Source organism: Pithys albifrons, chromosome 1 (assembly GCF_047495875.1).
Source record: "Pithys albifrons albifrons isolate INPA30051 chromosome 1, PitAlb_v1, whole genome shotgun sequence".
NCBI lineage: Eukaryota > Metazoa > Chordata > Aves > Passeriformes > Thamnophilidae > Pithys > Pithys albifrons.
Genome location: NC_092458.1, coordinates 80194680 through 80220484, shown reverse-complemented (window position 1 = coordinate 80220484; position 25805 = coordinate 80194680). Strand labels below are relative to the sequence as shown.

Genomic DNA, 25805 nt, shown 5'->3' with positions numbered 1-25805 from the left:
AATTGCTATTTGTCATCTTGCCTTGCTTGGAGTTACTGCCCCTCACTACACTGCAGAGGTGCACTCTTCCCTAATATACTTAAGGCAAAATTTAAACATATTTAAAACCTATTTAAACTGGTCTAACTATTAGTTTCCTGACATAATCAGGGAATATTTGTACAAACAGAGAAGAAAACCTTCTGTAAGGTCAAAAGGAAATCTGCTGCTGTCCTTTTAAACATCATAGGATACTCTGTTTATTTTCTTTCCTTGTAGCAGAAATGCTTTCTTTTAGGTACTGCTGAACTAAAATTTAACTGCAACCTTTAAGTATCTGAATAGTGGTCTCCCTTAGACCTTGGAAGGAGTAATGAGAAAAGGAAAGAGAGAAGGGGAGGAAAGGCTGTGCTGGGATGAAAAAAGATGAGCTTGCACATGATTTCTCAAAAGACTGTATCCTGCAGGCTGAATTTAAAAGGAAAAAAGAAAAGAGGTGTTAGAGATGCCAAAGTGTCCAGAAGTCAAGCAGTGCTTGGGTTACTCTGTCCTGTAAAAGATGCTGCCCGTGGAGAAAGGGAATTCATGCAGGGCCCTGGCAGCCCAACCCACTGCTGCACTGTGCTGTTTCTCCTCTGCAATGAAGGTAGCAAAACTGCTTTTTTGGTTAAGCAAAAACCCAGTTAATCAAAGGGCAGCATGTGTGCATGCAAAGTGGGAGTGTTTCTTCATATAAATCCAGGCTGTTGTTTGCAAAAGGGAATTGTCAAGAAACTTCCATCCTGTAGGCTGGTGCTAAGCCCTGATGCCAACTAGTCTGTGTATGAGAGTCTCGCATCCCACAGTAGCAATCATTTGCATGTGCTTTCCAGAGTGTTTTGGACAGAACCCCTCACATCCAAAAATAGGAGTTTTTATTCCTTTGGCAGGAGGGATCACCCCCCTTACTTGGCTGTGGAAGGATGGGATCCCTTTCCAGACTAATCAAATAGTTAACATTTTCAGTTGGAGGAAACCTACAAGGATCATCTTGTCCAAATGTCTCTTGAGCACTGGGATATTGACCACCTCTCTAAGAAGTCTGCTGCAGTGTTTGACCAGCCTTTTGGTAAAGAAATGCTTTTTTGCAGTCCGAACCTCCTGTGGTGCAGCTTTGAACTATTCCCACATGTCCTATCACTGAATCCCAGGAAAAAGAGTTCAGTACCTTCCCTTCCACTTCCACTGCTCAGGAAGCTGCAAGGAGCAATGAGTTTGCCCCTTTTCTCCAAACCAGTCAAGCCCAAAGCCTTAGCTGCTCCTTGCAGGGTATGTCTCCCAGTCCTGTCAAAGATGTAGAGTTATATGGAATGTTTCACTGCTCAGTGGGTTCTTGCCACTGAGGTACCACCAGCTCAAGGGGAGTTGCTGATGTCTGTGTTCCTACCTGCTTTCTCCTTGCTTGTTTTCCATCTGCCTAAGCCACTCCTTGCTTCAGTGCAGCCACCCCACTTCCCCTTCCTCTTCTGCTTTTCTTCTGTGTAGTGATGTTCAGCCAGTCAAAGAACAACTGAAAGGGATTGCCAGGATTAGAAAAGAGATGTGGGGTTTCCTATGTTGCAAAGAATGCTCTCAGTAATGAAAAGCTGACTTGGAAAATAATCATTAGCACTTCTGTGTGATTTAAATTTCATTGCCTGAACTCAGAGAAATGGAAAATAGATCAGTCAAGGCTTTTTATCTAACAAGGTTTTAAAGGAAGCCAGATTCAAGTCTAATTAATGAGAGGTTCTTCATGGTGCCACTCTTATGCTTCTAGGGACTAATACATGGTCTTTTCACAATAGTTGTGGCTGCAGCATGGAATTATTTACCTAAAATAACACCCTTAAAAACATCATAAGACAACGTTGTATAACCTGAATTATTGACCTCAAGAAATCCCAGAAGGTGTCTCCATGCTGTGTGGTATTATTTTCCTGTTGCTTTCTTATGGTGGAGGGGAGTTTTAAGTGCTATCTTCTCCAACACTGGAGGTTCAAGGTTTATTATAATGGCTACTGAACTTCATTAACTGAGAGAGGGGACAACTGCCACTTGAAAAAATAACAGTGTTTTTTATTGTTCTTGCTTTATAGCTATTTACACAAATACCTTAAAAGTAAATGTAGGCTTGAAAAACCTTTCCTGACTCATTCGGCATCCCTACTAGTCCTCTGGAGACATTGGATTATTCCATCCTGAGACAAGTAATCTTTAGAGGTGAGAAACGGGTAGTCTGAAACTGCTGTGGGGCTGTCAGTCCATTTTTTGCATATTGGGAAGAAGATTAAGAGTAATAACATTAGCCTTTTTATTCTTGCATCTCCCATGAAGCTCATGGTGTAGTGTGTCCTGTGGAGAAAAGATATTAACTCCGATAAGCCTGTGATAATGAGTTTAATTAAACCCCAGCAAAGACTTGAGAAATCCCTAGCTTTTACAAAAGGCTAAGGGCATCTTTGGGATTTCTATATGTCTCTTGGCTGCTGAGGACCTTGGAATAGCTGGTTTCAGTATCAGGTTCTGCATCTGGTTGGCTGGAGATGTAGTGGCAAGTTCAGCCTGTGTGATGATGGGTTTGTACTCTGCTCTTCTCTGTACTCCCTTTTTCTGTGGCATAGTTACAGAAAGTGTTTTTGGTCTAAAGGGGATGTTTTAATACAGTTTGTAGCTAATTCCATGTTTTCTATCTGAAATACACTCAAATGCAGCGAGTATCTGCACCGTTGCAGCTACTCCAGCCTTGTCAGCAATAGCTGTTCTCCTGTCTGTAGCCAACAGAAGACTGTGGTACCCTCTATTTTCTCATGTATCTGATAATATAAAAATCTTCACTGTAAATATTTGTTCTTAAGAGCATTAGATAGTTAATGGGGGGTTTCTTGAACAATGGTAAGTCTATTAAAAAAAGGCATGTAAAGACTGCATCGGAGTTGCATGTACCAGCAGCTTGAAACTGCAGAAACAGAGAGTTGGTCCTTGATTTCTCTATTGCATTTGTCCTTGTTCTGAACAATTTGTTCCTTCTAAAAAGGGTACTGTGCCCATTTTCTTCAAGTCAGCAGTATTCACATTTCTAAAACGTGATAGTAGCATTTTGGTTGGTTTGATGTGTTTGTCCATGCATAGAAACCCCCCAGATAAGTGTAGATTTCTGTTAACTCTTTAATTTCTGCAGGGAAATGAGAAGTCTAAAGTTGAGCTCTTAACTCCAGGTTAAGATTTCTGCTTGACCTGTTTAGGATAGAGGGGTGTGAGCATGTTACTCTGCTGGAAACTGCTTAATGGGTTCTGTAGGAATGAAGTCTAATCTTGTGTTGTGACCTGCTGTTGGTACACCCTGACCATCTTGTGCAGGGATGTGTATGTTCAATGTAGAAACAAACAGTGGCTTTTAGCAGTCACTAACCCCAAATTCTGAAGTCTTTTGCGTCCCTTTCCACCCACACACCCCAAAACTGGACAACAAACCTAAATATATCCCCACTGTGATCCTCAGGTACCTCTCAGTATTTCCATTATGTTTATAAATGACTTTTGCTAATGTAGAGTGTTTCCCTCTGCTAGGAAATCTTTTTTTCCTTTTCTTTTCTTTTAAGTAGCAGCTGCGTTGTTACAGTTCTGCAGGAAACCTGTGTCTTGGTGCACTCGCAGTTAGCTGTGCAGGTTGCTGGTCCCTTTGTGCCACTAGGAAGCACTGACAAAAGGGTCTTCAAAAGCATGGCCTGTGACAAGTGTCTGCTGGGTCACATTGGACATCCCTGTGCTGGAGATGCCTGAGATCCCTCTGTCCTGTGCATACATGGTTATTATGGACCATTCCTGAACTTTCTACTGCAGATGTGAATGTAGCTTGTTCTCAAGCTGCTTTATGGTCAGAGACTTGTAACTTCACATTGGTCATTGTGAATGTTCAGTCTTTTGTCAAAGGCCATCCTGTTTATGTCAGTGTTGTCTCTAACTTGTGCCTCTGAATTGGGAAATTGCTTGGATAAATCAGTCTTCAAATTAATCTTTTTGCTGGATTAACTTTATAGGAGAGTGTCCCCAGGCTGATTCACTTTGTGGCCATGTGGGTGGTTAGCTGGTATTTACTGCTAATAAATAAAGGTGTCTTCAAAACAAATCCCCCCTGGTTAGAAATTCACAAATGAAGAAATTCAAAATAAATTGAGTATTGATTTGCACAATGAAATAACCAAGGAAAACATTAATTGTGGGCTGAGGCTAATTCTGTTGGAGTAAAGGAGGATGATTGTGAAATAAATACTAAATAAGGTGTCTCATTAAGTTCTGCAGTTTTACAAAAGCTGTCGCTACAGGGAGAAAGAATCTAGTGTGAATTATTGTTTGTTTACTGCAGCTGTCAGTCATTGCAGCGGTGAGCATGTTGCACCAGTTTGTAAAATAGCCAGTGGTAACCAGGTCATCCTGCTTGAATGTCAAACTTCTTGCTGGAAAATGTGTTAAACTGCATAAAACCTCTTTCCATCTTGTTAACACATTTTTCACAGTATTTCTCATTTTGCTTGATGACATCAGTTCTTGAAGATACGGAGGAAGCTTTTAAAAATACCTCCTGGGCAATGCTGGGTGATGCTTAGCTAATGAATTTATTGCTGTTTGTCTGATATTCTGGAGGGTTGGTCCTCTCCTTGTTCTTCCTCTGATGCAGTTTTTGAGTCATTTAATCTCTTTATAACTGCTCCTGTATTTTGTGTATAGATTGGATTTTATTAACTTTGTTAAGGTCTTTGGGGTAGAACTTCCATTTCTACTTTCTAGAGTGAGAATCTGCAGTTCTCTGGGATCTGTAGGTGTTACTGTAATGTGAGTAACCAGTGCTATAACTTGGGTGGGAATAGCCATTAGTGATTTTTGGGAATGACAGTCTCCTTAATTTCACTGCAAATCAATCTATATAATTCACAGTTTCATCTAGAATGACATATTTTATACTCTGAAGGCAAGACAACTGAATTCTGCATCTGTTGTCTGTTCATAGGCAAGTCCTTTCTAAACTTTGTTTCTTGGTTGCCTCCATCTGTAAAATGGAGATAACCTCAGAGGAATACCTTGAATATTCATCAGTGATTTATTGTATGCCAAAGTTTTACCAGCAATGCAAATGAAGTTTATTACTCAACCCCTCTGCTGCATGTTGATTGGTATTCCAAAGATCTGCAGTCTCCACCGCAAGCACTAGCAAATTCCTACCTGAACTTAGCCTGTAGGTGACACTAATAACTTCAATTTACATGGGGCTTTTCCTTTGGAACAGCTCCAAAGAATTTTATTAACCGTAATGCAAACCACAGTGTAAATATTGCCTTAGCAGCCACCAGCTCTCAGGGAGGGGCTGTGTGATGGATACTGCAGGGCAGCTGGCAACTGTGTGTGAGGGAATGGCAAGGAAGAAAAGCAGTTCTGCAAGCAGTGGAGGTGAGAAATAAGAAGGGGAATAAGAAAACAAATAGACACTACCTGAATTGTGACTTTTATCTTTGATGTGATTGATTCTTATAGATCAAGTGACTCATGTGAAAGGTGGCATTTTTGTTGCAGTTTCATGGTGCTGCGATATTGGGTCAATTCCAGTCAAGCAGAAAGAGCCCTGCTAGCAACCAGGTATTTTTTTTCCCGGTAGAGCATATGTGTTTCTGGATGCCTTAATTCAAATACTGCGGTACAACAATGTGATTTCAGTGGTTCCTCAGGCTGATGTGTCCGGCTATGTAAGGCACAGTTGCTTGGAGTTTGCCCTGTACATCCAAAAGAGTTGAAAACATACCCCAGATAACTTACTCTCAGGCTCAAGTCCCAGTGACCCTAAATCCTTTCAGAAAGTGTAAATACCTTTGCAAAGATCTTGGCTTAGAATTTGTTGTGTTCAGCTGGGGGTGAAGCCTTGGGTCCTGCCCTGAACCACAGGCACCAAAGTTGTGTTGCCTAAATAACATTATTCTTTTTTTAGGTCCCAGATGCCATCAATGGAGAGAGAGGACAGATTCAGAAGTGCTCAGAGATGTTTGTCTCTCAGTTTGGTAGGGAGGCCAGACCTTTTATAAGACTAGCTTGGAAGTTTTGGTTAATTTCTCAAAGGTGGGTAAGACAAAACAGTGCCACTGTGTACAGTGTAATCTGCCAGAGCAGTTAGTGCTAAATAGACTAGACACAGGTGTCAAGGTGTCAGATCACTTACTAATAAAGAAGTTCATCAGCATTTGTCTCACATGCAGGAGCATCTGTTTTGGAAAGGTTTTGAGCTCTTTGAGTTCTGTTTGCTGAGTGCTGAGCTTCAAGGGCTCAGGAGCACTATAGAGAGAGGTCCCAAAACTGGATAATGCAAATGAGTAGCTACAATTGGAAGCTATGATAGGAATACCTGGAGAAGAAAGCATGGCTGCTGAGTGTGGTCTTGGTTGACAGGCAGCAGTGGCCTGAAGAAGCAACCAGCTCAGCCAAACAAAAAATGATAAGGGCAGAGGTCAGCCTAATAGTGATAGTGTGGATTCTGATTTTGGGCTCATCCCAACTGCCTAATGATCGAAAAGAATTGTAGAAATTATAGTCTTTGTAATTTTGCCAAAACACTGTTTTCTTTGGTAACTTTTGAGCCTGTTGACCAGGCCAGATGATTGCAAAAGTTTGTGTTCCTTAGAAAATAGGGTTAAAGGGCATATAGTACTTAAAGGAGCAAGGAGCCTCTTGAATTCAGATGTTTGTTTGGCAGTGGTCATCCAAAACTTTCCTGGTATGGAGAGGAGATTGCACTGCATCATCTTTAGGCTTATGAGTATTTCTGTTTGGAGCACCTAATGGAGACCTCAGCAATCAACAGAGCACAGTTTGTGGCTTGGCTTCCTGCCTGGCTGTATGCTTACACCAATCTTACAATAAAACCAAAATGCAATGTGTAATTAGAGCCTGATGGATGAATTTATATTTTTGGTACTTTCTGTTGCTGAGACTGTTTTAAAGCCTCTATGTCCAGGATTCTGGTCTTTCTAGATATTTAGAACCCAGTCAGTTCTATATTTGCTAGGCCATACCCTCAATTAAATATCTATATTGATAACAGTCAATGAGTACATTAATTCAGTAAATTTTTCAGTTTTACGATCCCATTCATCCATAGTGCTGTAATCGATTCCTCCTGGAAATACTGTGGTAATTAGAGGAGAGACTGATATGCAAGCATTACTGTGACATGTGTAACTAACCTGTCTTGTTTTGAGCCTTTCATTACTTTCACTTATGACTGTAATTATGTACCATCTCAAGGAGTAGTGAGAACTTTTCATTTGCATGTTAATGGCACTTGGTCTGGGAAGGTGTTAGAGGGATTCAGGCAATGCTATGCAAAAAAAAAAACGTGTCCAGTAATCAAACAATTTTGATGGTTAGTGGTTCAGACATTGCTAATAATAAGGGTAATTTTTTCTTCTGATATAGCAAATGCACCTTGCAAATGGGCAAGGCAATTGGTATGATTTAGGAAGAGAATTGTTATGGAGAACTGCTTCCTGTAATCAGCATCTGTGTCCTCCTAGAAAGGAAAGAAGTGCTTGTGACTTGTGTGCCCTTTTTAAAGGGAGGATATATTAATTGAGTCTTAGTATGTGTTGTGATACATAGGGATACACTGGAAAAAGCTGTATGTTGAAACTTTCTGGGTTTCTCACATACAAGAGATGTGTGTTACTGGGAGTGTGGGCTGTTCTCAGGAGCTGAAGGAGTGAAGTACAGGTTATTTTGTCAAGCTTGTTTGGCATTTGAGGGATTTGTCCAAAGCTCTGACATTTCACACTCCAACTTCCAGTTTTAAAAAGGAACATTTGTGATTTTATCCTAACCTTGAAGTGGGTCCCAGTGTGCCTCAGTGTGTGTTTGAGGTCATTTGTGCTCTTGCTCATAATGGCTATTTTAGCTGTTCCTGGGAAAGTAAATAGACTCCATCACACTTCTGCTTTTGCATGGGAAGGGCTCCCTCAGAACACAGAAGTCCCTGTAAATATCTAAACCACATTTTGTGCCACATTTCAAATCTTTCTTCGTAATTCCCTACTCTCCTACTGTTTGTAAGAAACCTGAGCCATGTGCTTTCTGCTCTCCATCAGCTCCGAGCTTGATGGATCCAGAAGGAGCTGCCAGTCTCTGTAGATCAGACCTGGAGGAAAATGAGTGGCATGAGTTTAACAGCCTAACATTTCCATTTAGGAACAGTTGGAGAAGCCTCTGGAGGGGAGACCTGCTGCTTTAAATTGAGTGGCCACTCAAACAGGATTCCTTCTGCCTTGTGCCACTGTGGGTTACTTCGGTATCCCATGGCCTATCATTGTATCCTGGATAACTGTGCCATGGCAAAACACAGTTTCCTCCTGGCACAGCTCACTGCTTTCTGGTGGGTGACTGCAGGCTGCGATCACTAACAGGGAGGGAAAGGCCTGATAACAGCAGTATTTTTGAGCAGGTGAAGGCTTAGTGGGTGCTTGCAAGGAGATCTGACAAGGTATGAGGAAAAGCATGACTGACAGGGCTGCTTTTGCATTAAGGATCATTAGTGAGATGTAAGCTAGTCTGTAAAATGAATGTTGAAAAGTAATAACAAGTTGTTGGGGAGCCATAGAAAGAGGAAAAGTGGGAAACCCTGAAGACACAAATCAGGAAAATTGGGAGAATTGTTCTTTAACAGGATCTCTTTTTTTGAATGTGGATGCCAGTGATACAAGATGAGATCTGTTGAGGCTGGACAGGCATGATAACTGAGAGTTGAGGGGATGCTGGATTGATTTAATCCTGAAGGGACACTTTTTTAGGAGGCTTCACTGCTGCACTTGGTCAGGAAATAAGTCTCTCACTAGCTGAGTTTAAACCAGTTCTTCACATGTGAACAGCAGAAGTACAAGTTGGTCAAGCTTTGGCTGTGAAGGGAAGGGCTGTTCTGTGAGCAAAGGAAGGAGAGGGTTTAAGAGGAGGTGGATGATGTCTGTTTTAAGATGGAAATCTGAAATCTTCTTAGGTAAGTATCATCTACCTGCTGTCTGCATCAACCAGTTCAGTTGCTGTATGCAGAATGTTAAATTAAGGTAGAAACCATTTCTGTTGGAGTCTGAGGGTGGAGCTGGTGCTAAGGCATTGATGGATAAGGGAGAATTTGTGCAGTTGCACAGCAGTGGGATGTGGCCTGTCCACATGGGGAAATGATGAAGAGCCCCAGGAAAGGCTGTGTACCATGGGTGACCTGTCCTCCAGGACCTAGGAGTGAGTGGGAGAAGCTAGAAGAAGGGTTTATCTTCTGTATTTTGGTAGCTCTCTCTAGTTTTTACAAAAAACTTACTCATTAAAAGGGGAAATTTCCTGAACACAGACCAAAAATAGTTCCTGGAGAAAAATAACAGTCCCATTACCCCTTCTGATGTAGTTGAGTCTGAATCCCAGAATATTCTGAGTTGGAAGGGACCCACAAGGTTCGTCTTGTCCAACTCTTAAGTGAATGGCCTGTATGGGGATGAAATCCACAACCTTGATGTTATTAGCACCATGCTCTAACCAGCTGAGCTAATCTCAGCACTTGCTTGGCAGACAAAGATAAAAATGCACGTAGCATGATACCAGGGCAGAGGAAGACGGATGTTGAGACTGCAGAATGGAAAGAAAGTCATCAGTGGTAGTAAAGGAAAGCAAAGCAGAATGGGGGGCATCAGTAGGGAAGGAGACTGGAGGGTAAAATAGTCTAACAAAGAGAGTTTAAGGCTTAGGTCTGGTTTCCATGGAGGCTACCCCTAAATTTCTGTCCTGGGGCAAGTCACTTGTCTGTTACCTTTTCCCCGTCTTGCTTGTGTGTACAGACTGCTCAGAGATTGACAATAATGCTTATTAAGTGATTTTGCTATAGCACAGAGTACCTTCTGGCCATCAGCCTGCCTTGAATTCAAGTGTCATTATCATATAGACTTGAAGTTGCACTTAATGATGAACAAAGGGGAGAAAATGTGCATACTGTTTATGCACAGCTTGCTCTCCCTTTAAAATTTAAAGGATGTACAAATGGGCATGCATGTGATGGAAAGTGTGCAATGGTTAAATATTGAGTGAAGCATTCAAGTTGTAGCTTCAAGCTTTAAAAAATGCCACAGGCTGCTTTCAATGTGATAGACCAGAAAAAATTGTAATATAGTCTCTCAAAGCATAACTCATTTATGTAGTTGGAGTCCCTACAACCTTCTGTACAACCTGGTATAAAGAAAACTCATGTTGTGTACCCTGAGGTACCAACAAGTAGCAAGTAAAGGTAGGGATGAGAGCAGTCGGAGAAGCGTGCAAAGCAGAGGTGCCACATGTATAGGGTCTGTAACCTCTGATGTTCTTAAATAACCCAAGTGATGTTTGAGCTAGTTTCATGTTCCAATTGTTGATTGTTGTAATGGCATGATGAAGGAATAATTTAACTTCATTCTGTATTGTGTATTTATTCATGGCTTCCTAATCCCTGTGTACTTATCACAACCCAGTTCTGGATCTGTCCCAGAGTGTATGTGTGTTGAGGGTGAAGGGTATGATGTTTGTGACCATGTTCAGACCTTATTTTGCTGGTTTGGGGCAGACATGAGAGGACAGACCTGCCCTAAAGGGCACACACAATATCTTCACTGACTGTTGAAAGTAATAAATGTACAAAAAAATGCAAGTGCCATGCGTTCCATGTTGACCCTGGTTATCTGCAACTCTTGTATTGTACCTGGGAAGTCTCGGTTGGTGTTTGCCCAATCTTATGGGAGGGGGAAGGAGACATTATTACTTGCCAAGAAAAGAAACTTAAATCAATTTAAATGAGCACTTGGAACTGCTGGCTGTAACCCTGGGCAGTATGTGAGGCTACTGCAGAGCAGCTGCAATAGAGCTGTGAACCAAAGCATCAGATTAGCGAGCCCACAATGGAAACTTGTATTTCTCCACTGGAGGTGAAGTTCTTCACTCCAAAGGCACACAGACTTTTTTTGGCTGTAAAGCACTTTTTTTGCCACAAGCCATCCTACATTTCTGTGCTGAAACCATAGTTAAATCTGTTCACTTGCATTGCACACAAATGGGATACTTGACCTTTAATACCTAATATGTTTCTGATTGTCTTGGATTGTTTTGTGCTTTTAACAGTGAACCAAAAGCCTATTTGTGACTTAGAAATGCATGTTCTGTTACAGGTGGATATGTTAGCTGGGACTGTAGTGACTGTTGTTCAGGCTGGCACTGAGTTTTGTACTGAAACCTGATTTGTGTTCAGCGTTTGAGTTCAGATTCCCAGATCCAACATGCAGACTTGGCAGGATATGCATCTCCTTTACAATCTTAAAAATGAAGGGTTTTCTAACTTTTAGCAGAGGTAACCCCATGGCTTTTCAGTTTATCTCTGTAGGTAGCTGGCAGCTGTCATTCCAGGGCTAGGGATCATTTTTTGCTAGTTTGTTCTTGCTGTCTTTCCTTCTGAGCAGGATTTTGCCTGTTCTCATTTTGCCGTGCTGCATAGGGATGCTCCTCTCCAGAGTAAGTGCAGCTGACTGGGCTCATACCTTGGTGCTCCAGCAGAATCTGCCTAGGTGTCTTTGTCCCAGATTCATCCTATATCCTTCTGTTCTTCCAGTTTTCCCTTCCTTTTCAGTCTATAAATTTTATTTCTTCCATTTAACCTGAAAGTGCCTCACAGTTTCTTTAAACCATCTTTTTTTTTCCTTTTAAACCTAGATCTTTAGAGCTATTATTTGTTTCCTTTTGCCATCATCTGTATCAATTCAGAGTACTGCCAGCCAAGTGAATAACCCCAGTCCAGATGACGGTAGTTTTACAAGCCTTGTTACCCTGCCTGGATTCTGTACCACCACAGCAGCTTCTCTTTTGTTTTTTTATTGTACATGTATCCAGTTGTTCAGGTTGGCTCAGTTTAAGCTGTTCTGCACATGAGTATTGCAGAGACATGGAGGTGCTTATGCTACAGGAAAGCAGCAGTACACATTAAGAGCGAAGTTTTCCTTTCCACTGGAGAGAAGCTAAATAGGTTGGAGAGCAGAGCAGTTTGAAAAGCAGTTCAAAACTGGAATTCATGTGTTCTTGCTGGAGTTAGCTGACTGCAATAACATTGTGCAAGTCGTCGCAACCCCTCTGTTTTCAGAGAGAAAACCAGTGACATTTTATAAATCTGCTTTTAAAGTTAAGACCTAAGATAATGCTTCTGTACAAGCTTCTTGCAGGATGGGTGGATTTGGGATTGCAGTGCTATGTCAGGGCAAGGCTGATGACTGTTGCATAGGAAAGAATAAAATCTCAAGGGCCACATAGAACCTCTCCTTCAAACTATCAACAGCAGATCCAAAAATCTTATATTCTGACTTCTGGTCTTGGTCTTCACCTATATTCCCTGTTAAGGGTGCACACACACACACCCCACCCCCCAAAAAAAATTCTATTCTCTGATTTATGGTACAGTTCTTGATATCCAACTTTGTTCAAGTGTAACATAGAAATACATATAGGAAGGACTAGAAATAAATGTAGGACTGCTACAGAAGTGTTGTCTTTGCTTTAGACAAGCTCTGTTAAACATGGTGTCTCTATAACTAATGACATTTTGCTCTGCAGTTAGGAGCTTTTGTTGGTACTGTGCTTTATACTGAATGGGAGGGCACTTGTGCTTGGTGGGATAAACAGCAAGCTGAAACATGAAGAGGGAATTCTGTATTTTATTAAATGAAAATGCCTTATGTTGAGTTTTGAGATACAAGCAGTGTTTTTGGGTAGACTACCCATTTTGTTAAAAAACAAATGGTGCCAGTCCAAATAGTTTTGTGCAAAATTGGGAATATGCAGGGAATGAAGGAATGTGAGATGTGCCTTATCCCCATAAGCACAGTCTGTCTGGCTCATACCATCTCCTTTGACAAGCTCTATCCTAAAGAAAAATGCTTAAGTATACAGGTATTTAAGAAGCTGCTAATGCAGTCTTTTTTGTGACTGAAATATTTTTCTTCCAGGATTGTGTGTCAAGATCTTGAGCACCTGAGAATAACCAGCTAGAATTAGCCTTAAGACTAAGTTTTTTAGTTAGGATGAAAAATATTTGCTCTGCCACATACCTTCTACTTAAAGCAGTAAAACTGTGTGGTGTCCAATTGTGCCAGCCCACGCTGCTGTAATACCTAAGGATAATTATTCTTACTTGGTTTTGGTGTTCTGTTTCCCTTTCTCAGCCTGCCTTTTAATTCTCTTTTGGCTCGTGCCTTCTCCCTTGCCCATCCCTCCCTGCATCCGCCCACATGTGCAGCAATCCAGAAATGCTCTAGACCCTAAACCACTAGAGGACTGACCATGCAAACCAGGAACCGTTGCAGGGAGGGGATGCTGCAGGATCACAGTGCTGAGGGGGTGCTGTGGCAGAAGTCCTCCGTGGAAAAATCCTGGGTTGTGTATTTGACTTATTGCCCGAGTGAAAGAGCAGAGTTCCTTTGTCAGAGAGGCTGTGGTTGCATTTTCAGTAACTTCAGCAGCTTCAGTGTTTCATCTTTGTGGTGTGGGTAAGGGTTAATGTACGAGGCTTGTGATACAATTCACAGTGTTGCAGCTGAAAAGTTATTATAGAAATCTATTTATCTCATACTCGATACAAAGTGACCTCCTTTTGGTATGCTCAGGCTCTAAATGAGAAGGTAGGCGTCTCACCCGCATTCCTGCAGGCACAGCCTGGCCGGGAAGGACGATGATAAATCTCCTTCCTTCTGCCTCATACCCAAAAGATAAAGGATCCAAATTAGTTATCCATGTGTTGTCCCTTTCCCTTTATCTAACTTGCTTGGGCATCCCTGATTGTGGGGCAGTTTTGTGGATGAAGGTTGGGGAGGAGCACGGTTCAGTTCGCTGTCACAATGGGGGCTCTGCAGTGCAAATGCACTGAGGTTGGAGACTTTGTCGGATGTGGCCCTTGGTGTATGTACACAGCCAGTGTTGGAGTGCAGTGGTGCAGTTTGATACACAACTGATTTTTGGGAGAGGTAAGGGAAGGAATGTGTAGCAGAAGGGGCTACTTTCCAGCCAGCCACACATTGGGGGTTCTGTAGCTTCTGGTCCCGTCCATGCAATCAAGGTGGAGGGCAATGCTGGCTAAAACCTAATCCACAGAAGAACATCACTTAAAACATTGTACAATAAACATTATTCCTTAGGGTCCTGCTGTTCCTTCTAGACAAAAGGTCTGGCGTTGAAGCCCAGGAATGGAGAAAAATTTGTAGGAGGGGAAGGGCTGGAAACAAACCAATGGGCTAAGACCTGGTGGTGAGATTAGTGATATAAATCTTTTGCGTGAATATCCTTAACTTCCCAGATTTTTAGCATGCAGCCAAAACCAGAAGGCAGTGTGGCTGGAAGGAGCGGGCTCTGTGGGGACCTGCTTTTGAAGTTACAGCCAAATTATCTTCTACCTATATTTCTAAAATCTACTGTAATGAAGAGTGATGCTGGTCATGCAGGCAAAGTACTTTGGGTTGGAGCGAACACTGGGGTGTCTGCTGCTGTTACCTGTCTGGCAGATTAGAACTCATACAAATATCACTGGTCTTGGCTTGCTTTAAGAAGACAGGAAAATATACCCATTGGTGGACTTATGGAAAGAAATGGCACAGTGATGCTGAGTGTGGGAGCAGGGAAGGAGACTCATGCTGCTGCCAAGTTCTGGCCGTGCTGTGCTGGCAGCCTCTCCTGGGAGCTGGTGGCAGAGCCGTCATGGAGCTGAGACCCCCCTAGCAGCTAGTTCAGGCTCCCTCTGGCAGGCAAGAAGTCACCACATGTAAGAGCACATGATTCTCATTACTTGCGCCTGAATGTCTGCAGGGGCTGAATTGCCTGGATCCCCAAGAGTTGCTCAGTAAGAAACAGCAAACATTTTCCCTGGGAAGGAGCAGCTGTTTATATATGGTGTGCAGTGGGTTCGTGAGTGATTATTAGGGAAACATTCCTTTCTAGTCATAAAAAAGGGCATTTTTGTTGTCTCCTTTTGTCTAAAACACACAAGTTGGAGAGTCAGGGATTTTCATTTGCCATGACAACCGATGAAACTGCCAAGCCATGTGATATCTTTGTTCTTCCTATGATTAAATCTTTAATTTTTTTTAAGTCCATGTTGCTAACAGAGTTAGGAAACATCAGGTGTTATTTGTTTTTCTCATGTAGATTAGTCAGAATTTAATTTGCATGTTTACTTGGGAACTGTAGAGGGCTGGGGAATATTGGTATTTCCATGATTTATGGTAAGAACAGTATCTTAGTTCTGAATTGCTGTATTGTACTGATGTGTTCTCTCCCCTGCCATCCCTGTTTGAGACATTGGTATTGCTGAGTGGTCCTGTCTCCCACAGGACAAAAAACTATCGTGGAACCCATGAGTGCTACTGAACAGTAATGAAGTTCAGAGCTTTGGAGGTGTTGGTTTACACATAATAAAAATGGCTTAGAGACTTCAAGCCAATAAATCTTTTCCTGTTCTTATGCCAGGCCAAGGTTTTGCAAAGGCAGAAAGTTCAGTGGCCGTGGCTCTTGATGCCTGGTACTTGTGAGGGTTTCCCTTGATTCCAGGTCTGAGCACTTCACACTGACAAAGAGTCGGAGGGTGGTGTTGCTGTCAGCAAAGCTCGAGTGCCAGCATTTATCCTCTCTCTTAAAAATTGTTATCTTCTGCTCAGGAATTTCCCCAGGGTGCCAAATATAGATTAAACACAGAAATACCCCCACAAATGCAAACTCAAAGCCCAATCCCAAAAGCCGCTCTGTTGCTAAGGAATAAAAATAGATGGTCACAAACAGAGTGCTGACAAGCCAAGTTGTGTCCCTGTGACAGTGCAGTTGTAAGTGTGAAGGTTCCTGTACCAGTGACAGCATTGCCCAGACTGCACACGTCATGCTGGCGTCAGCGTTTGTGAAGACTGGCTACTGCTTGCTTTAAGTGAAAAAGAGGAAATAACTTTCTGCTTCCTAATCTTAGTCCTCAAGAGGTCAAAACTTCAGTAGGCTGCTGCCAGGAGATCAGTAGTAGTACAGGAAAATCTCTGTAATTTTATGTGCTTTTATCTGTAATACAGCATACTGTATACTGGAAGTGGCCTGAGAAATTTGTTTGTGGCGGGAACATGTTTTTGAGCAAAAGTACCATGCTTTGGGAGCTCTTGAGCCAGGGATTGTTGATCACTGACAACATCAAAAGGGGTAATATTGGTGCTTTATAAGCTGCAGTTGTACCTTCACCTCTCCAAATGCAAACCTTTCTCTGCAATAATTTATTAACCTATGTGGCTCGAAATGGAGAGTAGCTGAGCTAGGAGTGGAGGTGAAGACATGATTTATCTGTGCTAGAAAGCAGCTGTGACCAGTGCTGTCTTTTAATGTGTGTGTGTGTGCATGCACATGCAATGCTTGGTCCTTAAGGTACCATTTCCTTCATCAATTCTAACCAATAAATCTCAAAGAGATTTTTGGAACACATTATTTAAAATTATTTTTTCAGATTTTGAACTTTTAGGTAAGCTGTCTGAGTAATGTCCCTGCAGTGGTAGGAGACCTAGAGCAGAAAGCTTCCACTAAAGAGCTGCTTTTTTGTGTTTCAGGATTTGTTTGTGTCAAATTTAACCTGTGCAGTGTTTTGAATTGCAGCTGGACCAAAGAGAGATGAAGTAGCTGCCCTAGAAGAGTAACTGTACTTTTGCTGTGGTTTAGGACAAATAAAAAGTTTTGTAACTACCTGAAACTATAAGGAGAGCTGAAAATAGGCTATGTGTTAGCATGTGAGCTAAAGTTTAACCAAAATATGAATACTGGTCCTTTCTTTCTGAAGAGACCTGTGATATCATAAAAATCTTACCCAGGAGCCATGATATGAAATTACCATTGCAGAGATGCTAAAGATAGTAAACATACTTCTTTACAAAATTAAATTCTGTGACCAGGGCTGTAAAAATCAAATTCTGCTGTCCCACCCTCAATTTTTTTTCCCCATCTGGATTGGGTCCCTCCTGCAGCTGGCTGGGTGCAGGCAGGGCTGGGAACCTTCCCTTTGGAGGCTTCAGCTCAAGCCAGCCCTGAATCTACGCCCAAGTCTCTATTGTTTCTACTTTCTTTCCTCTCTGAACAATTTGTTTTCATGAAACATCTGCTGCTCTGGCAGATACCCACAGTTAAAGCTGTACTGCAGTGTTTTTCATGATTATAATATTTTAATTACATATTTATATATGTATTTTTGGAGTATATTTTTTATTTAGGCTTTAGGTATGATATATCTGTCCTGAGCCAAAAGCAAGGCTTTTTTGTTTGGTTGGTTTTGAGGTTTTCTTGGTGGTGATGGTGGTGTTTTATTTTGATTCTGTTGTACATTCTGAGCAAACTCTCATTTTAATATATTGGTTAATTTTTAGCTTTTTGGTTGCTACTCCAGGATACCATTGAGTTGGCACAGCATGGCCTTCAGCAGTGGCATGGCAAAGGAGCGTCATGGAAAGTGCCTCACTGGGGTGCCAAGCACAGCCCTGATCTCAGACACCTGAAAGTGAGATTATATGAGGTTTAATTACTAATTACTTCTACTAGGTTTGATGGAGAAGTGATGTTAAATCCCAGTAAATCACAAGCTTACTTAAGCAGAAGTGAAGAGTTGGAAATAATGGCTTATTTTTTCAATTAAAAAGCATTCTTATGACACAAAACATTATTTTTTTTTTATTTTGTTCCTACCACAGTCTCTGATACAATCAAAACAAAATGGTCAACAGCAGTAAGACAAGTTAAAACTCAGGAAAACTTTTTTGGATATACTTCTATAACCCAGACTATCTAATGCACATATTCATATTTCACAATACATTTATGGTTCTTCTGCCATTGGTTAATGGCATAGCTACACTTGTGCTGCTTCTGCATTTCCAACCTCATTTGAGTCATGATGTTCTTGTAAGTAATTTAATTAAAATTTTTTAGTTATGATTGATTTTCTTGTATATTTTCAAAACTGGTGGTGTCAAACTGTAAAATCTTGCAAGTGTTTTATCGGGGCCCAGTCACCCCCTGTCACAACTTCTCCATGTATGGCCGTGACGCCACAGGAACCCATGCCAGCCCAGAAAACTAATGCAATGGGAGACTTCTTTGCTTTTTACCCATTTCACATGCAGAAACCTTTCTTCTAGACCAAGAATCAGTTGTTTCTTCACCAGTTTTGCTTCCCTGAAAGTTGGGCAGCCTGCACTTCACTGCTTGTAGGCATACTGTCCCCATGAACCTTGCTCAGCTTCTGGGGGACACCTGGGGTTCAGCCAGATCCTGCACCTAAAGACAGTTTCTAAAGACAAAAATTCTCACCTAAGTTCCTGGTGGGTTTCTCTGTTTTAGTTGGTCAGGTCTTGGTGTGGGAGCTTTATTTCCTATTGTAGAGAGTTGGATTTAGGCAGCTTTTCTGGCTTTACCATACAAGACATGTTTCAGTTATCACTTGGCTGTAGTTTAAAAATAATTTTGTTCGGTTTTTTTCCCCTTTGGGAAGAGGCTGTTGTTTTAGAGTGGATAAAATGGCATTTTTTGCTGGATTTTTGGCAATGCAGTTTTCCACACTTGGAAGTCAACCTCTCTGCTGTGCTGGCTGAGTCTGTAACTGCTTCAACACACAAAAATGTGTTGCTGCAGAGCACACAGCTTGGTGGTTGTGTGATGTGCTAAAACTCAGCCAAGACCCACAGAGTGTTGTTTTGAGCATGCAGTATTGTGTCTCCATCTCCAGGCATGTTTTAAAAGATGTTTATCAAAGCATGTGTTAAGGTTGCACAAACCTTTCTGCAGTCAAAAACACAGATTCTGACAATAAATGGAGTGTGAGGCTGCATCCTCAGCTGCATTTGATGAAATATGACTTGCTGTCTGCATGTGATATTTAGCACTTTCATTGGCATTCCCAACACTGCATAAATGTCACTTAGTCTCCCTTCCCTCCAAGAGGTGGGAAAATGAGATGAGGACACTTGACCAGGCAAGCTGTGTGTTGCCTGGTCTCTCATGAAGAGCCTTTGGTGGCACTGACGTCTCTTCAAGGATGTGTCCAATGCAAACGCCACCCATCCATCCATCATACAAACAGAAAGGATTCATGATGTGTATTAATGCTGCTCTTGACACCAGAACTAGCAAAGCCCCCCAGAAGACTTCACCCAGAGGTGGACAGCATGGACAGAAAGCCTTTTTGCCATCAGGGGATGCCAGGGACATGTGAAAATCCAAAGATTACTCCTGAATGTGAGATCTGTAACCTCTACCATTAAGCAAAGCAGGCAGATGAAGAGGGCAGTCTGCAGGCAGTTTTTCTGGAAGCGAGGAGAGCTGGTGTTCAGCTGTGGGCTGGGGTGAGTCTGGGGCATCTTGTGTTAAGTGTGAGCATCATAGCAGAGCATCCTGCTCTCTGGAGCTCCAGGCCCTTCTTTGGGATGATATTGGTGCTAGATTCACCTGCTTGTTCTATGGTGAAGCACCTGTAATTGCTGGCCAGTGAATTCTTCTGTAGGACTTGCACAAGCTCCGGGGGCCAACTAATGTATGAGCCATGAGCAGGGTAGTCCAGTGAGCTGCAAGTTTTCTCTGTCACAAAAGAGGTAAAGGGAAGGGCTGTGTGCTCTGTGCAGTCATTGATCGAAAACCTCTCAGCTTCAGCTTTTCTGTTATTTGTAGAAAAGTATCTATGAGATAAAACACACTTGATTCATGAGAACTTGTACCTCCTCAGCTTGTTTGGTTCCTGTTGGAGAAACACCCTGAGCAAAGTGTTGAGGAGCACCAATCACTCCATACAGGATAGGGCTGAGGTTTTCTTAATGTACTGCTCTTTCCAGATGGAAGGTTTGGATGCAATTTGCACTTTTAAAAAATGTGTCTAGGCTTTTGAATGACTGGCAGCTGATCAGCCAATGCTGCTGGGTCTGCTGTACATGGGGAAGCACCATGCCTACCTGCAGTGTGTGCAGTTGCTTGATGCCTCCTCAAAGTGTTGGATACTTACTGAGCACTGCTGGGACCTTCTCCCTTCCCATGAGGGACCATCCTTGAAGACACATGTTTAGGATTCCCAGAGCACAGGCAACTGGATTTACCTCACCTGCAACAGCAAGTGTGGTAGGAGGAGTTGGGAAATGCTGGGCTCTGCAACCCCAAGTGCCTACAATAAATCCTTCTCCCTTGAGTCTGGAAAAGACATTCCTGGAGTTTTAATGTCACACCAAGCTGGATCTCATGTGCTTGCGGCTTTGCCACCAGCAGCACAGAGTCATGGGTGATCCAGGCTTTCTTGGGAATTAAATTTCTTAATTTTTCTAGTGTGAATGGAAGTGAAATTAAACATTGTGGAGATGAGGAGCGAGGAGGGTGGGCAAGGAAGCAGGAGGAAATCCAGGCTGCTTGTTCGCAGAGCGGCATGAGCTGGGCTTGTCCTTGCCAAGTGCGGGAGCCTGCTTGGGTTGGCAGGTGCTTTGGAAATGAAAATATTTTATCCTGAGTTATGTAATGCAGCAGCATGTCCAGACCTGAATTCCCTGCAATTTTCTGGCCTGTGAGGAATAATTTTCTGCTTGAAATATTAGTCTTAGCTTTGAATTTTGTGGTTCATATGGCATGTGCGATCAATGTAATGTCTGTATACATAACTGCTGCTGTTTGAACTAGAGATAGGTAAATTTATTTTTGTTTACAGCTGTTGGATGATGAAAAACAGAAGATATTTGTTCATTAAGAACTGTATGAATACATCAAAACCTGCCCTGACCTATGGTTCGTTTCAGCAGGTGGAAGAGGCTGTAGATCCTTCTCTCTAATTGAAGCAGTAGGTTGTAAGGGGGATTTCAGGTGGGATTAAGCTGAGATGCAAATTATCAGCATTCCTGCCTTCATATAGTTTCAGTCTTTATCTCTAAATGTGGAGAAACCTTTGCAGCTGTGGATTGTCTGTTTTTTCTTCTATTTTGTTTTTTATCTAGCTTTTTGCTGGGAAAAATTTGTTACCCAGTGTGCCCAGGTGGCCAGGAGGCCAGTGGCATTCTGGCCTGTATCAGCAATAGTGTGGCCAGCAGGACCAGGGCAGTGATGGTCCCTCTGTACTCATCACTGGTGAGGCCTCACCTCAAATCCTGTGTTCAGTTTTGGGCCCCTCACTACAAGACACTGAGGTGTTGGAATACATCCACAGAACTGGCGAAAGGTCTGGAGCACAAGTCCGATGAGGAGTGGCTGGAGGAGCTGGGGTTATTTAGCCTTGAGAAGGGGAGGCCCAGGGGAGACCTTATTGCTCTCTACAACTACTGGAAGGCAGCTGCAGCTGGATGGGGGCTGTCTCTTCTCCTAAGCAGAAAGTCATAAGACAAGTGGAAACATGAACCAGGGCAAGGTTTAGATTGGATATTAGGAGAAAATTCTGCACTGCAAAGGTGGTCAAGTGTTAGAACAGGCTGCCAGGAAGTGATTGAGTCACCATGACTGGAGGTCCTTAAAAGATTTGTAGATGTGGTGCTTAGTAACATGGTTTAGTTGAGAACTGGGGTTACAGTTGAACTCAATGCCCTGATTTGACCTCTTCTGTTTTGGGGACATTGGTCCCCTAACCATGGCTTGTAATCAGGATTTGCCTGCAGAGCCTTTTCATAGTTTTTCAGGCTACAGCACGAGTGAGGCTGTTGGGAACAGAAGGTGATGCCATGACATGCCATGCACTGCCTGTTCCAGTTGTCTCCTCGCTCTACAGAGATGTGAACTGTTGCTCCTCTAACTCATGCTCTTCTAATTTAGAAGAGAACTGAGGTACCATGTAGGATTAGAAATGCTAGGTTATTTCTGTTCTGTTCTTCTAAAATGTAGGTGTCGAAACATTCTTCTAGACATTAAAGGTTTTTTTACTTCAGATAAAGGTGGTTCACCATGTTTCCTGAGCATGGATCTTTGGGGAGGTTAAAAGACAAGCAGAGGCTGGCACATCCTGTGGTTGACTGAGAAAGATTTGTTCTTTTGAAGTATTCCACTCTATCTTTGGCTTCATGAGCAAAAATAGTTGGGGTAAAATCATCATTACAGATCTTCTCTGATTATGCCTGGAGCTGGAAATCTTCTTTGAGCAAAGGAGTCAAGAGAAAAGTGCCAGAGTTTTCTTTATCAGCTGAAAGTGTCACTAATACTTAGTGGTTGGTTCTGTGAACACTGATGCTGTTGTAATAGCTGATGAGGGACAGACAGAGTAGTGATTTCACCCCTTTGAAGGCGCATTTGATCACTCCAAAGTCATTCACATCTCCAGGTAGTATTTGAACCATTGCATTATATTTCTGCTACTTAGTTGGCAGTCAGAAAAGTTGAGCACAGCTTCATTAAAGCAAGTCAGGGATGAAGAGGAACCTCTGTGACCATCAAAACTAATGGGTGAAAAAACACTGCAAAAAGAAAAGCCTTGGTTCACCTGATAAACACTGTCAAGTAAATGAAAGTGGATCAGGCAGAGTTAAGAAGTAAATGAAGCAAAGGAGTAGAGGACATCATCTAAGGGAATGAACCGAAACAAACTGAGATATCTCATTCCCTGAAGCATATATTTACTGCAGATAAACTCTTTGCATTGTGGCTCATAGGGAACATAAGAAGCAGAAGGGAGTGTCTTTCTCCTCCCTCAGATGTACTGTTGTCCCACATTTACAGGCAGTGAACAGCACACTGCAGGGTAAAACAGGAGCAAGTCTTGCTGACCAGACTATGGGAGTTTCAAACAGGAAAAACTGGGAGAAGTGGGAAAGACTGGTGAGCATCTCCCTCTGCAGCAGTGCTCACTGTTTAGGGAAAGCAGATCACAACTTCTGCATTCCTTTTTCAGGTATTTCCATGGGAGCTGGAGCTTGTTTTATATGAGCTTGAGTGGGGGGAAGAAGAGGTGAAAGCCCCTGGCCCCTGTGCCTTTGAGCTGGATGGACTTCACCAGTCCTTTTGTTGAACTGGAATTAATAAGTGAAAAATACCAAGAGCATTTATTGCACTGTCTTGCACAAATTAAAAAAACATTGAGGTGATGGAGCATGTCCTAAGAAGAACAATGGAGCTGGTGAAGTGTCTGGAGTACAAGTCCTCTGAGGAGCTGCTGAGGGAGCTGGGGGTGTTTAGCCTGGAGATAAGGAAGCTCAGGAGAAACCTCAGTCTTTACAATTACCTGAAAGGAGGTTGTAAAGTGGGAGTCTGTCTTTTTCTCCCAAATATCAAGTGATAGGATAAGAGGAAGCATCCTTAATTGTTTCAGGAGAGATTTAGATTGGGCATTAGGAAAAATTTCCTCACTAAAAGGGCGATGAAGCACTGGAGCAGGCAGCCCAGGGACGTGGTAGTGTCACCATCCCTGAAAGTGTTCAAAAACATATACATGTGTCACTTAGCAAAATAGGTGTAGTGGTGGACTTGTCAGTGCTGGACTCGATCTTAGAGATATTTTTCAACATTAATGATTCTATCAAAACCAGTTAAGTCTGAAACACATGCTGCTGTCCTTCAGCTGCATTCCTAGTGATGGACCTCTCCCTGGGTGGTCTCCCTGCCTCAATTTACCCTTCCTGGCCTCTTGTTCTGCTCGGAGTGACCATGTGTGGGGTCGTGTGATGAAGTGTAGCACAGAAATGACATAAATGAAACAAAACCCTGCAAAATTGAGCCCCTGGTGGGAACAGCCCATGGAGGCGGTTGAGATGTGAGCTGCATAAACTACCTTTGGGAAAAACAGCTGTGAACCCAAATTTTCTGCCCTGCTGCCAGCCTGGGGCTCTATTCCTGCTTTCTCATGGTAAGGCATGTGTCTGTGCTGTAGCCATCCCTGTTTGTGATTTAAATGAATGTGGTGAAGGGTGGCTGAGGCATCCCATTCCCTGCCCTCCCTGCAGGGTCTTGTCCCTGCCAAAGGGTGTGACAGGCAGCTGCATCCTGCACACTTTAAACCACCTCAGGGATCTGAGGCAGAACCCTGTGCCTGCAAATACAAGAAATGGCAGGGGTGGGAACCCACACCAAAAAGCCCCCTCCAAAAAACAAACAAACAAAAAAGTTGTGCAAGTTGTGCTCCAGTTTGGTGGGGTTTTTTGTTTGTTTTTTTTTGGTTTTTTTAAGCATAATTCAAAGTGTGCTGTATTGCTGAGATGCACATTCCTGAGTGGGGCAGAGGTTGACACATCTCTGGGGACAGGGAGGGTAGCATGAGCAGAGTCAGCAGCAAAGGTCACTTGGCTGAAAGGTTCGGGTTGCAGGAGGAGAGGATTGCATAAGGTATCTGATGCAATGTTTGTGTCCAGCGCTGACAGTGTGCTGGAGTAGTGTGTGTGCACTCAGAGGGAGAAACACCGGTTTGAGTGATAGGGCAGTGATGGTCAACCTCACCTGCCCAAGTCACTTCTCACTGTTCCTTGCTGTTTCCTTTGCTTTCTCCCTCCCCATGCCCCCACTTCTTGTATCTCTTCAGTTCTGGCATTTAATCTCATCATTGCATGGCTTGTTTTATGGTCTTGGCGCATTTTTCGGCTCCCGTTTGGGGTCATTATCACATATGATTAGTCCTTGAGCCTAGTGAAGGGGATCAGACATAACTCTAGGATATTTCTGAGCTCAAAGATCTGCAGAGGAAGTTTATTTTTAAGCTTCCTAAGAAGATAAATTTTAATTTTGGTTTAGGGTGCAAGTAATCCAACTAAAATCTCTCGGGGGAGCATACCCTCTGGAGTATGAATAATCCCAGGAATAATTATGCAGTGCCGAGTAAGTATCGTTAGTCTTGAAATAGCTTTCAGTGGATGATCACATTTTTCTACATGTTTGCTAGTGTGAAAGCTGGAAACCTGATATTAACATTTAACCTTCATTGTAAGAGCACTGTCAACATGTTTTTAATACTGCTGTTTTTATCCAGTCCCACTCTGAGAAAGACAGTAATGGAGATATGAAGCAAATACACAAAATAAGAGCCTCAGAAAATAAAAAAGGGGACTTTTTCAGGTTAAGGTCCCACTCTTTCACTGGACAAAGAGATAGGAAGGTCTTGTGTGTTAGAGAAAGGTGAGGTTAGAGCATCCTCAGAACACCTTCAGCAGCTGCTGTTTGGTGGCACTTTGCTGGCCCAGGCAAAGTGACACGTCTGTATAGTGACTCACTGTGTTCCTGCTAACCATCTGCTGATGTGATGCAGCTCATTAGTCACTAATTGGCGTGGTTACGCTTTTTTTAGGCTGTTGGAAAGGTCAAGGGCCACATAGATGTGAAGCTGCTGAGTCAGTCTTCAACTTCTTTTGCCCTCGGGTCCATCAGATTCTTGGTGGTGCTTGGACAACTGTTTCCATGTGCCTTGGCAGGCAGATCCAGCCTGGCTCAGTTCTGTCTTGTATTCTCTGGCTATTTGACTATAAGCCTGTCACAACTGTTTGGTGGGACTGGGGTCTGTAGCTGGAGCTTTTTGGTATGTGGTAATGAACCCTCCAAAGGAAGGAGCTTTGGAGGAAGTGGGAGAAGGTGCTCTGACTTTGAGCTGAGCACAAGAAGCTGGTTTCACCCAGGCTGCATTTGCTCCCTTCATCAGCTCTGTAAAGATCGTCTAAGCAATCTGGGTCTTTATTGAGGATAGCACTTTCATAACACATTTTTTTTTTCCCATTCCTCACCCACCTGCCCCATCCTTCTCCTACACTTGCAGTCTTTGGCTCTCTCTCCTCATTTATTACCTAATCTATATAAGTACTGGTGGG

At 42.7% G+C, this 25805-nt stretch overlaps 1 protein-coding gene across 4 annotated transcripts in view; it reads left to right on the top strand.

Annotated features, from left to right (window-relative positions):
• RAB30 (RAB30, member RAS oncogene family) overlaps positions 1-25805 on the top strand; it is a 49054-nt gene that overhangs the window by 4797 nt on the left and 18452 nt on the right. Inside the window, exon 1 of one of the 4 annotated variants that reach the window (XM_071556266.1) lies at positions 17564-17578. The exons of the other annotated variants lie outside the window; for them this stretch is intronic. The gene's annotated coding sequence lies outside the window, so the exon portion shown is untranslated. Of the gene's footprint in view, positions 1-17563; positions 17579-25805 lie in introns of those variants that run through there. 4 annotated transcript variants of the gene reach the window in all.